Genomic DNA, 10,704 nt, shown 5'->3' with positions numbered 1-10,704 from the left:
GGGTCGGGGGGGAGAACTGAAAGCAGGGCCCGGACAGACTCTATGCCAATGTTCAAAGCAGCACTGTTCGCAATGGCCAAAAGGTGGAAACAACCCGAGCGCCCACCAGCAAACAAGTGGATAAACAAAATGCGGTCGTGCACGGACCATCTAGTGTTACTCAGTCATGGAGGCATGCCACCACACGGATGAGCCTTGAAGACGTGACACTCAGCGAATTAAGCCAGACACAGGAGGATGAATGCTGTATGATACCACTCACATGAGGCACCTAGAGCAGGCAAATCTCTAAGGACAGAAAGCAGAAGAGAGGTTACTGGCAGAGGAGGGAGAGGGTCTGTTCAGCGGGTCGAGTGTCTGTTGGGAATGACGAACCAGCTCCAGAAATGGATCCTGGCTCTACTTGCACAGCATCGCAAATACGCCTGTCACTGCATCAGACGCTGGAAAAGGGTGACACTGGTGAATTTCATGTTGTATGTATTTAACCCACTATAAGACATCTCATTAATGATTTTTATATTGATCACAGGTTGAAATGATAGCATTTGGGGTATATTAGATTACATAAAATATATTCACACTAATTTCCCCTGCTTCTACGGTGGCTACTAAAAGATTTCAAGTAACATACATGGTTAGCATTTTATTTCTACTGGACAGCAATGCCCTTAATATTAATATGCTAATAGTCAGATGGAGACTGTCAGACTATATGCTATCTGCAAGACACACTAAATAGAAAGGCACATACAGGCTCACAGCAAATACTGGAAATAAACTTATAAAAAAATCCATAAGGTAGAGGGTAAATAAATTATGGATGACCACCCCGGCTGGGTGGCTCAGTTGTTTGAAGCGTTGTTCCATACACCAAAACGTTCCAGATTGCTGACATGGAAATAATTTTAAGACATTTGTTCAAGTTAAAAAGTAAGGATACCCCCGATCATATGGTATGGATGCTCAAAGAAAAAAAAAAAAGTATGCCTAGAAAAGGGGGTTGAAAGAATCCAGTGCAATTGGCCCTGGCTGGGTAGCACAATTTGTTAGAGTGTAATCCCAATACGCCAAAAGTTGTAGGTTCGATTCCCGGTCAGAGCACATACAAAAAGCCACCAATGCCCTAGCTGGCTTGGCTCAGTGGATAGAGCATCAGCCTGTGGACTGAAGGGTCCCAGGTTCAATTCCAGTCAAGGGCGTGTGCCTGGGTTGCAGGCTGGATTTATATATTTTTAAAAAATAATAATAATAAAAAAAATAAAAAATAAAAAAAGGATAGAAGAATTCATATGGCATGGATGCTCAAAGAAAAAAAAAAGTATGCCTAGAAAAGGAGGTTGAAAGAATACAGTGCAATTGGCCCTGGCTGGGTAGCACAATTTGTTAGAGTGTAATCCCAATACGCCAGAAGTTGTAGGTTCGATTCCCGGTCAGAGCACATACAAAAAGCCACCAATGCCCTAGCTGGCTTGGCTCAGTGGATAGAGCATCAGCCTGTGGACTGAAGGGTCCCAGGTTCAATTCCAGTCAAGGGCGTGTGCCTGGGTTGCAGGCTGGATCCCCAGCAGGGAGTGTGCAGGAGGCAGCCGATCAATGATTCTCTCTCATCATTGATGTTTCTCTCTCTCTCTCTCCCTCTCTCTTCCTATCTGAAATCAATAAAAATATATATTTTTTAAAAAGCCACCAATGAAGGCATCAATAAGTGGAACAACAAATTGATGTCTCTCTCAAGTCAATTTAAAAAAAAAAGAATACAGCACAAACTCCCCACAGAGGTCCCCTCTACGGAGGGAGGGGGGACAGTGAAAAGAATTATAGTGTTCTGTGACTCTGTCCTGTGTAATAATTAATACAGACCTTCCCTCAAATTAGCCGACCAGAAGCGAAGAGCTAAGGAATCTTATTTTAGCCGGGGCACCCAAAGTCTCAGACTGGCAGAGCGCCCCGAAGCAACTGCAAACCCCGGGGAAACCACGTTTGCAATTCAAATGTGTGGTCCGGGAGGGCAGGGGTCTCACCTGGGAGCCCTTTTAGAAGCGCTGAGCCACAGACCTGCTGAATCAGAACCCACACTTTAACAGGCCCCCAAGGAATCTGCGGCCAGGTCAAGTCTGAGAAACTGCTGGTTGCTGTCTGCACCGGTGGGTCCAGACTGAAAGCTGGTTAGTGACAATAATAGCAATGACAGTGAGAGTGAGCAGCTAGCACTTATTTATTTATTTTTAGTGTGTTGTTGTCTTTTTTAAAATATATTTTTATTGATTTCAGAGAGGAAGGGAGAGGGAGAGGGAGATAGAAACATCAATGATGAGAATCTTCGACCGGCTGCCTCCTGCACGACCCCTACTGGGAATCAAACCCGAAACCTGAGCATGTGCCCTTGACCGGAATCGAATCCGGGACCTTTCAGTCCGCAGGCTGATGCTCTATCCGCTGAGCCAAACCGGCTAGGGCTCAACTAGCATTTATAACGTGCTTAAATGCCAGGCACCTGACAACACATTATCTCAAATAAAATTCCACAACATTCCCATCATTAGATAATTTAGGTAAATCTAAGACTTCATATCTGCTGTCCCAACCTCCAAAAATCTCTAAAAACCATCCTTTTCCCTCAGCCTTCAAAAATCACTCGAGGACAGACCCGGCCTGCAATGCCCATCCTTATGTATCAGTGTCAACAGCCACAGGCCCGTCAGCAGCAGAAATCCTCTCTGCTGCAGAAATCTTAGTATATTTGGCCGGAGAGCTGGCAAGGCATTCCCCACCATCATGTGCTGAAATATTCTGAATTTTGAAACACGATCCCGGTTAGTGTCATACATGCAGCACTTCTGTTAACACGCGATGTCACCTAGCTGACCTGCAAGAGGAAGGGATCAGGCCCCTCTCACTGATGGGGAAACTGAGGCTGAGAGAGGTGGGGGCCCTTGCTCCAAGTCCCTCAGCCGGCTGCAAGCCAGGCGTGCCTTGGGAGTCCTGACCCCTCCACCCCATCCCTTAGGTCAGCGGTTCTCAACCTGTGGGTCACGACCCCTTTGGGGGTCGAACGACCTTTTCACAGGGGTCGCCTAAGACCATCGGAAAACACATATATAATTACATACTGTTTTTGTGATTAATCACTATGCTTTAATTATGTTCAATTTGTAACAATGAAATTGGGGGTCACCACAACATGAGGAACTGTATTAAAGGGTCGCGGCATGAGGAAGGTTGAGAACCGCTGCCTTAGGTCTTGCTGACTCATACCAGCTTGTCACCCACCCAGGCTCGCTCACAAGCTCACAAACTCACACACATCCTCGGTCTGAGGAAGCTGGGGCGGCCGTGGTTATGTTAATGAAGGCACAAAGGAGGGCAAAAGAGAAAGGAAGGAGGGACCGCACCCTGCTGAGCCGGGCCTTCCAAAGGCTCAGTTGAGACCCCAGCTGGATCCCAACCCAAAGTGGGGGCAGAAGGGTGAGGGCAGCTTCCAGACTGTGGGCTTTCTCATGTTGGCTCCAGTAACAAGGAAGTATCGAGGTTGTCTAGGTTCTGCGGCCTGACCACCATTTAGCAGCTGTGCGATTCTGGGCAAGTCACTGAACAGCTCTGTGCCTCAGTTTGTTCATCTGTAAAATGGGGATGCTCACCGCGCCTAACCTCCTAGGGTCCTTCTGTGAGTGAGTGAGTCAGTGCTTAGGAAGGGCTCAGACCAGTGTCGGGGCAGTGCCAGCTGTTATTATTATTATTATTATCATCGCTATGGTCACAATCTATGTAAAGCTCTTAACCGGATCCACAAGCGCCCCGAGATCCTTTGCCAGATTTGGGGAGAGCCAAGTGTGTATTTCTCCGGGGAGAAGGTCTGTAGTCTCTGATCAGATTCCCCAAAGGACCTGACACCTCTTTTCCTCAAACTTCGAACCCCAGCATGCTCTTAACCTCAGGCCGAAAGAGGGTGGGCCAGTAGACGGGACTGCAAGCTCCCCCGCCCCCACCGCCGGGCCCCCCTCCGTCCCCTCTCCTCCTGTCTCCAAGCAGGTCCACGCTGGCTCCTGAACTCCCTCCCAACTGCACAAGCATCTTTCCTCTACCTTCATACCTCTCTCCCCTCGCCTCCTCACCTCCTCACACTCCTGGGGCCAACCTGGTACTGCCTCTTCCAGAACTTTCCTTCACTCCTTTCCTTCTCTCTCCTGAGCCTGTGAGCCTGCTCAGGTCCTGAAAACCCAATCTCATGTGCTCCTCTCCTCCCAGCCTGGGCAAAGGCCGCCTGGCCCCTCGTTTATGCACTAAATGCCGACTACGAGCTTATTCCCAGTCAGGTCCTGGGGATGAATTCTGTCCCGGGAATAAACTAAGTGACGCGAAGGAAGCTGGACAGGGCCCACGAGGGAGCCTCCCCTCGCAGAGGCCTGAGAGACAGGAAGGAGTTGGGGGAGATCTCTGCAGGCAGAGGGCACAGCAAGGGAGGGAGGACCAAGCTTGGTGCGTGAAGAAGGCAAGGTCAAAGGTGAGAGACGAGGTCAAGGAGATAAGCCAGGCCAGACGGGGAGGGGTGCTGTCTGGGAGGTGAGAATCAGATGTTTACTCGAGAGCATGAAGGAGCTATAGCAGCGGTTCTCAACCTGTGGGTCGCGACCCCTTTGGGGGTCGAACGACCCTTTCACAGGGGTCGCCTAAGACCATCGGAAAACACAGATATAATTACATATTGTTTTTGTGAGTAATCACTATGCTTTAATTATGTTCAATCTGTAACAATGAAAATACATCCTGCATATCAGATATTTACATTACGATTCCTAACAGTAGCAACATTACAGTTATGAAGTAGCAACGAAAATAATTTTATGGTTGGGGGTCACCACAACATGAGGAACTGTATTAAAGGGTCGCGGCATTGGGAAGGTTGAGAACCACTGCTCTAGAGGATAGCAAGTATCGCCCTCCCTCCCTCCCTTCCATGGGGCCATCCTTCCCCTTCTCATGGCTCTTCATTATGTCCCAGTCTGGCTCCTGCCCCCACCACCCATCAAACCCAGGGCGTCTTTGCTTCCAGAACAGCTGCTTCCAACCCAGGAAGCCCGACCTCAAGTCCATTTAAGCTGAAACCTTTCTAGAAACTCCCCTACGCTGTTCCTGGGACGTGACCGTGCCTGGTCCTGATCCTCCTCCCTCTCTTTCTCTGTTCTGCTCTACACATGGGCGGCCACCTAGGTTGATCCTCAATCCTCTCCTGTCCTCTCCTGGGGGACTCATCCCCATCCCCGGGGCCCAGTTATCACTCAGTGTCACCGCCTCTCACTTGAGACCCCTACAGGTCACTCATTCAGTCTCCGACTCTCCTCTCTGCATTCCTCCACGAGCCAAGAGGGTGTTGGGTTTTGCTCTCTGGGGGTTGAGTTCCCCAAACTACCAGCGCTCGATCATGTCCCAAGACAGCGCAGCTGCATCCACCCGGTTGTTCAGGCCAAAGACCTCGGGTCACCCTAGACCCCTTTTCTCGTTCCTCCCATCAACAGAACCACGGCACCCCAGGTGCCAGCCTCCATGTCGCAGGCCCTCCTTCCCCACGAAGCTTCAACTGGCCTTGTGCAGGGCACCCCACGCTTCTCTGCTGGGAATGGCCTGGAATCCAAAGCCTGCCCCCAGAAGCTCCCTCCTCCAGGAAGCCTGCCCTGATGCCCCCACATACCCCAGAAGTCATGTCTCCTCCGAGCCTCCACCAGCCCAGCTGACCAAGATACTGATCTCACATGGCAGGGAGGATGGGCGTGTACTCGGCTTCCCTCCTGCCCTGTCCCCGAGGGCAGAGCTCTAAGGCCAGGCACACAGAAGGCCCGCAGTGTGGGTCTGAATTAACGAGTAGAATCCACCTGGACTCAAATCCTTGCTCTACGGGCAGCTAGCTGGGTGACCTTGGGCAGGTCACGTCACCTCTCTGGAACAGGGGGATGCTGGCCACCTGGGAGTCCGACCCTGGTTTGTAAGCAAACTCTGATGACTCTACCCCACACGGCACCATAGCTGCTGGGCCAAGCAACAGACGACACGGACAAGTGGCAACAGGAGGTCCTAAAAGCAAGGAGCCGAATGGGAAAGACCCAGAAGGAGAAATAAAGCAGGAACCTCTCTATAAAGCAAAAACCCATCACACAAAGCCAGCGACTGCCAGGGCACAGGAGAACAAAAAGCGACACTTAAATCCGCAGGCAGGTTGCCGGGGGAGGCAAGGGAAGCGAACGGGAACACGGAATTTCACACGCTTACATATAAGTGCATATATACAAGTATCCAGGTGACTATTCTAGATCGGGAGGGGGGTGGGTCACAGAGGCGGCCACGTCAGTGGAGACCCATGCAGATGCACGCGTAGACTTAGTGCGTTTTACTGTACGTGAACTACACTTCCAGGAGAGAGCTGTGGGGGAGCACACACGTCCGAAACTCTGTGAAAGGGGGAGCGTGTGCACAAAAGCGGGGTCACAGGCACATTCTGGGGACAGAAGTAAGGACCGTGTGGCAAGAGGTTGCTAAGCCGAGGGGAGTCTGGCCTGGAGGTTAAGAGCCAAGAGCTCTTCCAGAGGGTCCCCCTCACCGAGCCTGGGGGTCCACACCAAGAATGGGGGAGGTGCCGTGAAGAACAGGAAGGAAGTTATAGTCGCAACCACCCTGTGAGGCAGGAGCTCTGGTGTCGCCTGCCCAGCACTTCCCGGGGGACACCAAGCAGCACACCCTCTGGTAAAGAGCTCGGGGAGCTTCCACCTGCGCAGGGGTCCTGGGGGAAGGGCCCCCCTTAGCCTCCAGGGCCCAGGGGTCATTCACAGGGTCCTGCAGCCACAGACATCCCCCTCACTCTGCTCCAAGGCTGCCAGGCTGGGACCAGGGGACACTGCAGGCTGGGATGGGGGGGGGGGGTCACCTAAAGTCAACCAAGTGCCAAACACCAGAGGCACTTTGAAGGGAAACTACTGAGGGATGGAGGGAGCAAGAGGAGCCTGGCTGGGCCCTGGCCGGCTAGCTCAGTTGGTTAGAGCATCGTCCAACGTTGCAGGTTTGATCCCTGGTCAGGGCGCATACAAGAATCAACTAATGAATGTATAATTAAGTGGAAAAACAAATTGATCTCTCTCTAAAAAAATCAGTAAATTTTTAAAAAGTTATCTTTAAAAATAGAAAGCTTCCCGCATCTTGACTCACTTAAATCTCCTAACCACCCCGGGAGGGGAGTTCTGTTACAGATGAGGAAACCGAGACCCAAAGGGTATTTGATTGCCTGGGACCTCGCCTCCATTTAAAATGCAAACACAGCCCTAACCGGTGTGGCTCAGTGGATAGAGCGTCGGCCTGCGGACTGAAGGGTCCCAGGTTCGATTCCGGTCAAGGGCATGTACCTTGGTTGCGGGCACATCCCCAGTAGGGGGTGTGCAGGAGGCAGGTGATCGATGTTTCTCTCTCATCGATGTTTCTAACTCTCTATCCCTCTCCCTTCCTCTCTGTAAAAAAATCAATAAAATATATATATTTTTAAAAAAATCGAACACTGAGCCCTTGCTGGGTAGCTCAGTTGGTTAGAGCATCGTCCGGATGCATCAAAGTTGTGGGCTTGATCCCAGCCAGGGCACATACAAGAATCTACCAGCGAATGCATAAATAAGTGGAACAACAAATCAATGTTTCTCTCTCTCTCTCTCTCTCTCTCAAAATCAATAAAAATAAATAAATAAAATGCCAACATTGATTGCCTAGGTTTTAGGGGGGAAGGCAATAAAAACGTGGGTCTGATCTCACGGGAGACTTTGCTACGTCTCTTAATAATAACAATAATAATAGCCCTAACCAGTCTGGCTCAGTGGATAGAGCGTCAGCCTGCGGACTCAAGGGTCCCAGGTTCGATTCCGGTCAAGGGCATGTACCTCGGTTGCGGGCACATCCCCAGTAGGGAGTGTGCAGGAGGCAGCTGATCGATGTTTCTAACTCTCTATCCCTCTCCCTTCCTCTCTGTAAAAAAATCAATAAAACATATATTTAAAAAAAAATAACAATAATAATAATCCCACTAACAGTTTTTGAGCCCTTGCTATATGCCAGGCATTACACACCCGTGAGCATGTCTGAGGTGGGTCCCCTGTTATTCCCATGTTTTCCAGATGAGGAAACTGAGGCACAGAGCAGGGAAGCCCTGTCTGTTTCCAGAGTCACGCCGCCGTGCCTGATGCCAGAGCAGCCTGCTCTGTGTCGTCCAGTTCAGAATGCCAACATTGTTCCCATGTGCCTTTGGGGAGGACAATGGGGACCTTTCAGAGAGGAGAAGTCAGCCTGGGTCCCATGGGAGGACAGTAATCATAGCGAAAATAGCAGCGACCTCAGTTGCATGCCCGGCCTGGGAGAGCTCTGCCTCGTGAGGCCCTCCCAGCAGACCCTACAAGGGAGCCGGCCTGAGCCCATTCTACAGACAAAGAAACCGAGACCCAGGAAAGGCATCACTTGCCCAGAGTCCTGCTGTGATTAAGTGGGAGAGCCAGCATTCCCTCCCGTGCCTGCTCATTTAGGGGGTTCACGCTTCAGCTGAGTTGAAAAGGCCCCAGGAGAAAGAACTGACAAAGAATGACAGACACCACCCCTGGCTGTAAGGCTACCTATGGACTCTTAAAAAATATTTTTTTTTATTGATTTCAGAGAGGAAGGGAGAGGGAGAGATAGAAACATCAATGATGAGAGAGAATCACTCATCACCTGCCTCCTACACGCCCCCCACTGGGGTCGAGCCTGCAACCGGGATGTATGCCCTGACCGGGAATCGAACCGTGACCTCCTGGTTCATAGGTTGATGCTCAACCACTGAGCCACGCTGGCCGGACTACCTATGAACCTTTTATGCATGTTCGTTAACCCTCACAACAACCTTCCAAAAGTAGGTACTGAGATGAACCCATTTAATAGAGGGGAAAACCGAGGCCTAGGGTCAGCAAGCCTCTTGGCTGCAACCGTTCAGCCAGGAAGTGGCAGAGCCAAGGTTCGAACCAACAGACAGTTGGCTTCCCACGCCCACGCTCTTGACCTCCACACCACCTGGCAAGTGCATGAAGCAGGACACAGGCAGGAGGAACAGGCAAGGAGGTCACAAGACGAAAAGACCCCAGGGATGGACAGGGGGGATGAACTGAGCAGGAAGGGGAACGACTTCAAGATGCGGCTGCCAGGGGACCTCCTCAGAGTGACCGGGTGACAGGTGACAGGTTCAGAATCCAGCAACCCCGCTTCCAGGACTTTATCCCACAGGCATGTCCATTTCCCAACAAGACACGCGGAAGCATGCCTTCCCTCTCTGCGCGCAGAAACTTTGGGAAACATCTCCATGTCAAGTCGAGGAGGATTCACCCACTCCGCGGAATACCACGCGGCCAAGAAAAAGACGGGGACACCCTCCGTGTGCAGCACCGTAGTGTCTCCCAGGGAGCTGAAGTGAAAAAAGCCACCTGCAGGATGATGGGAAGAGTGCGCTACCGTCTGTGCACAATAAACATTTTTAAAGACAGACACACAGATGTGAATGTGTGTGTGCAGAGCAGCAGAATTGAGGAGTTGCGTCTGGGGAGGCAAGCCGGGGTCCCAGGGACGCCAGTGAAACGGAGACGGAGACTTACTACTTTGAATGTGTCCCACGTGCCTGTATCGCTTAGAAAAAAAAAGAGAGATGGGGAGAGAAAGTAGTTGCTTCCTCCTTGGGGAGGCACAGACTACCCGACAGAATTCGTCAAATCCCACACAGCTAATACAGCCCCGAAAACAACACTTGCCTTTCGCCTCCCCCTGGACTAGGTCCCAAAACCTAACTGAGCCCCAGGGCCTGACACACAGTAGGCCCTCCCCCTGGACTTGGTCCCAACAACCTAACTGAGCCCCAGGGCCTGACACACAGTAGGCCCTCAGGAAGTTTCACTGGGAACAATTCAAAAAACAAAGGCAGTTTCCCCTGCTGCTCCTGCCAACAGATCCCCTTCTCCCCCCCTCCCCCCCACCATGAATACACAAACTACACAAAACTAATTGTCAGCAAAACTAGAAATGTCTTAGCAAACACTCTCTCCCCATTGGGGAGACTTACATGGCCCCGAGACACAAAGGCTTCAGTCAGTGGGGACAACACTCTAACGGTGGGACTCCAGGCAGGGGCGAAGTCTAGAGAAGGAATGAGGAGGGGAGCCTTGGGGACAATTCAAGTAAACATTTCCCATGTGTCTCTCGTGTGACGCACCCTATGCTGGGGAGCCAGCTCTCAGGCAGGCCCTCCGCCCTCCAAGAGAGGGGACGGACCGGCGATGAACAGTGAATAAGTGGGGGGGGGGGGGGCACTTTTTTTTGGGAACGCTCTGCACCGTGGATGTGTAGTTCAGGAACTTCCTATTTCTACTAAGAGTGAGAGTGTCTGGTGGGGGGAAGGCCCCAAGGAGACGGGGGTGAGACGACCACGCCCCCCAGCCCTCTCCCCTGCAGGGCAGGAGAGGGAGCAAGGCAGCCCCCCAGTTGCTCTCCAAGCCCAGGCCGGCTGGAAAGGAATGCCATGCTTCCCTGTTTCCAATTAACTTCCCCACCAGCAGCCCTCTGCATTCTTGAGACCAGGAGTCAAGGCAGCTACAGGGAGAGCTGGGAAGGCTGGCGGGAACTCTGCTGGTGGCTGGACCTGGAGAACCCTCCCCACCCCCAGGG

The 10,704-nt window shown here is 51.6% G+C and overlaps 1 protein-coding gene across 1 annotated transcript in view; it reads right to left on the bottom strand.

The window, feature by feature from the left end:
• Positions 1–10,704, bottom strand: part of LOC102254334 (glioma tumor suppressor candidate region gene 1 protein-like) — a 67,467-nt gene that overhangs the window by 53,531 nt on the left and 3,232 nt on the right. The window lies entirely within an intron of this gene.

Source organism: Myotis brandtii, unplaced genomic scaffold, assembly GCF_000412655.1.
Source record: "Myotis brandtii unplaced genomic scaffold, ASM41265v1 scaffold114, whole genome shotgun sequence".
NCBI classification, from domain to species: Eukaryota; Metazoa; Chordata; class Mammalia; order Chiroptera; family Vespertilionidae; genus Myotis; species Myotis brandtii.
The sequence above is the reverse complement of the archived record's forward strand: the minus strand, read 5'-3'. Positions and strand labels throughout refer to the sequence as shown.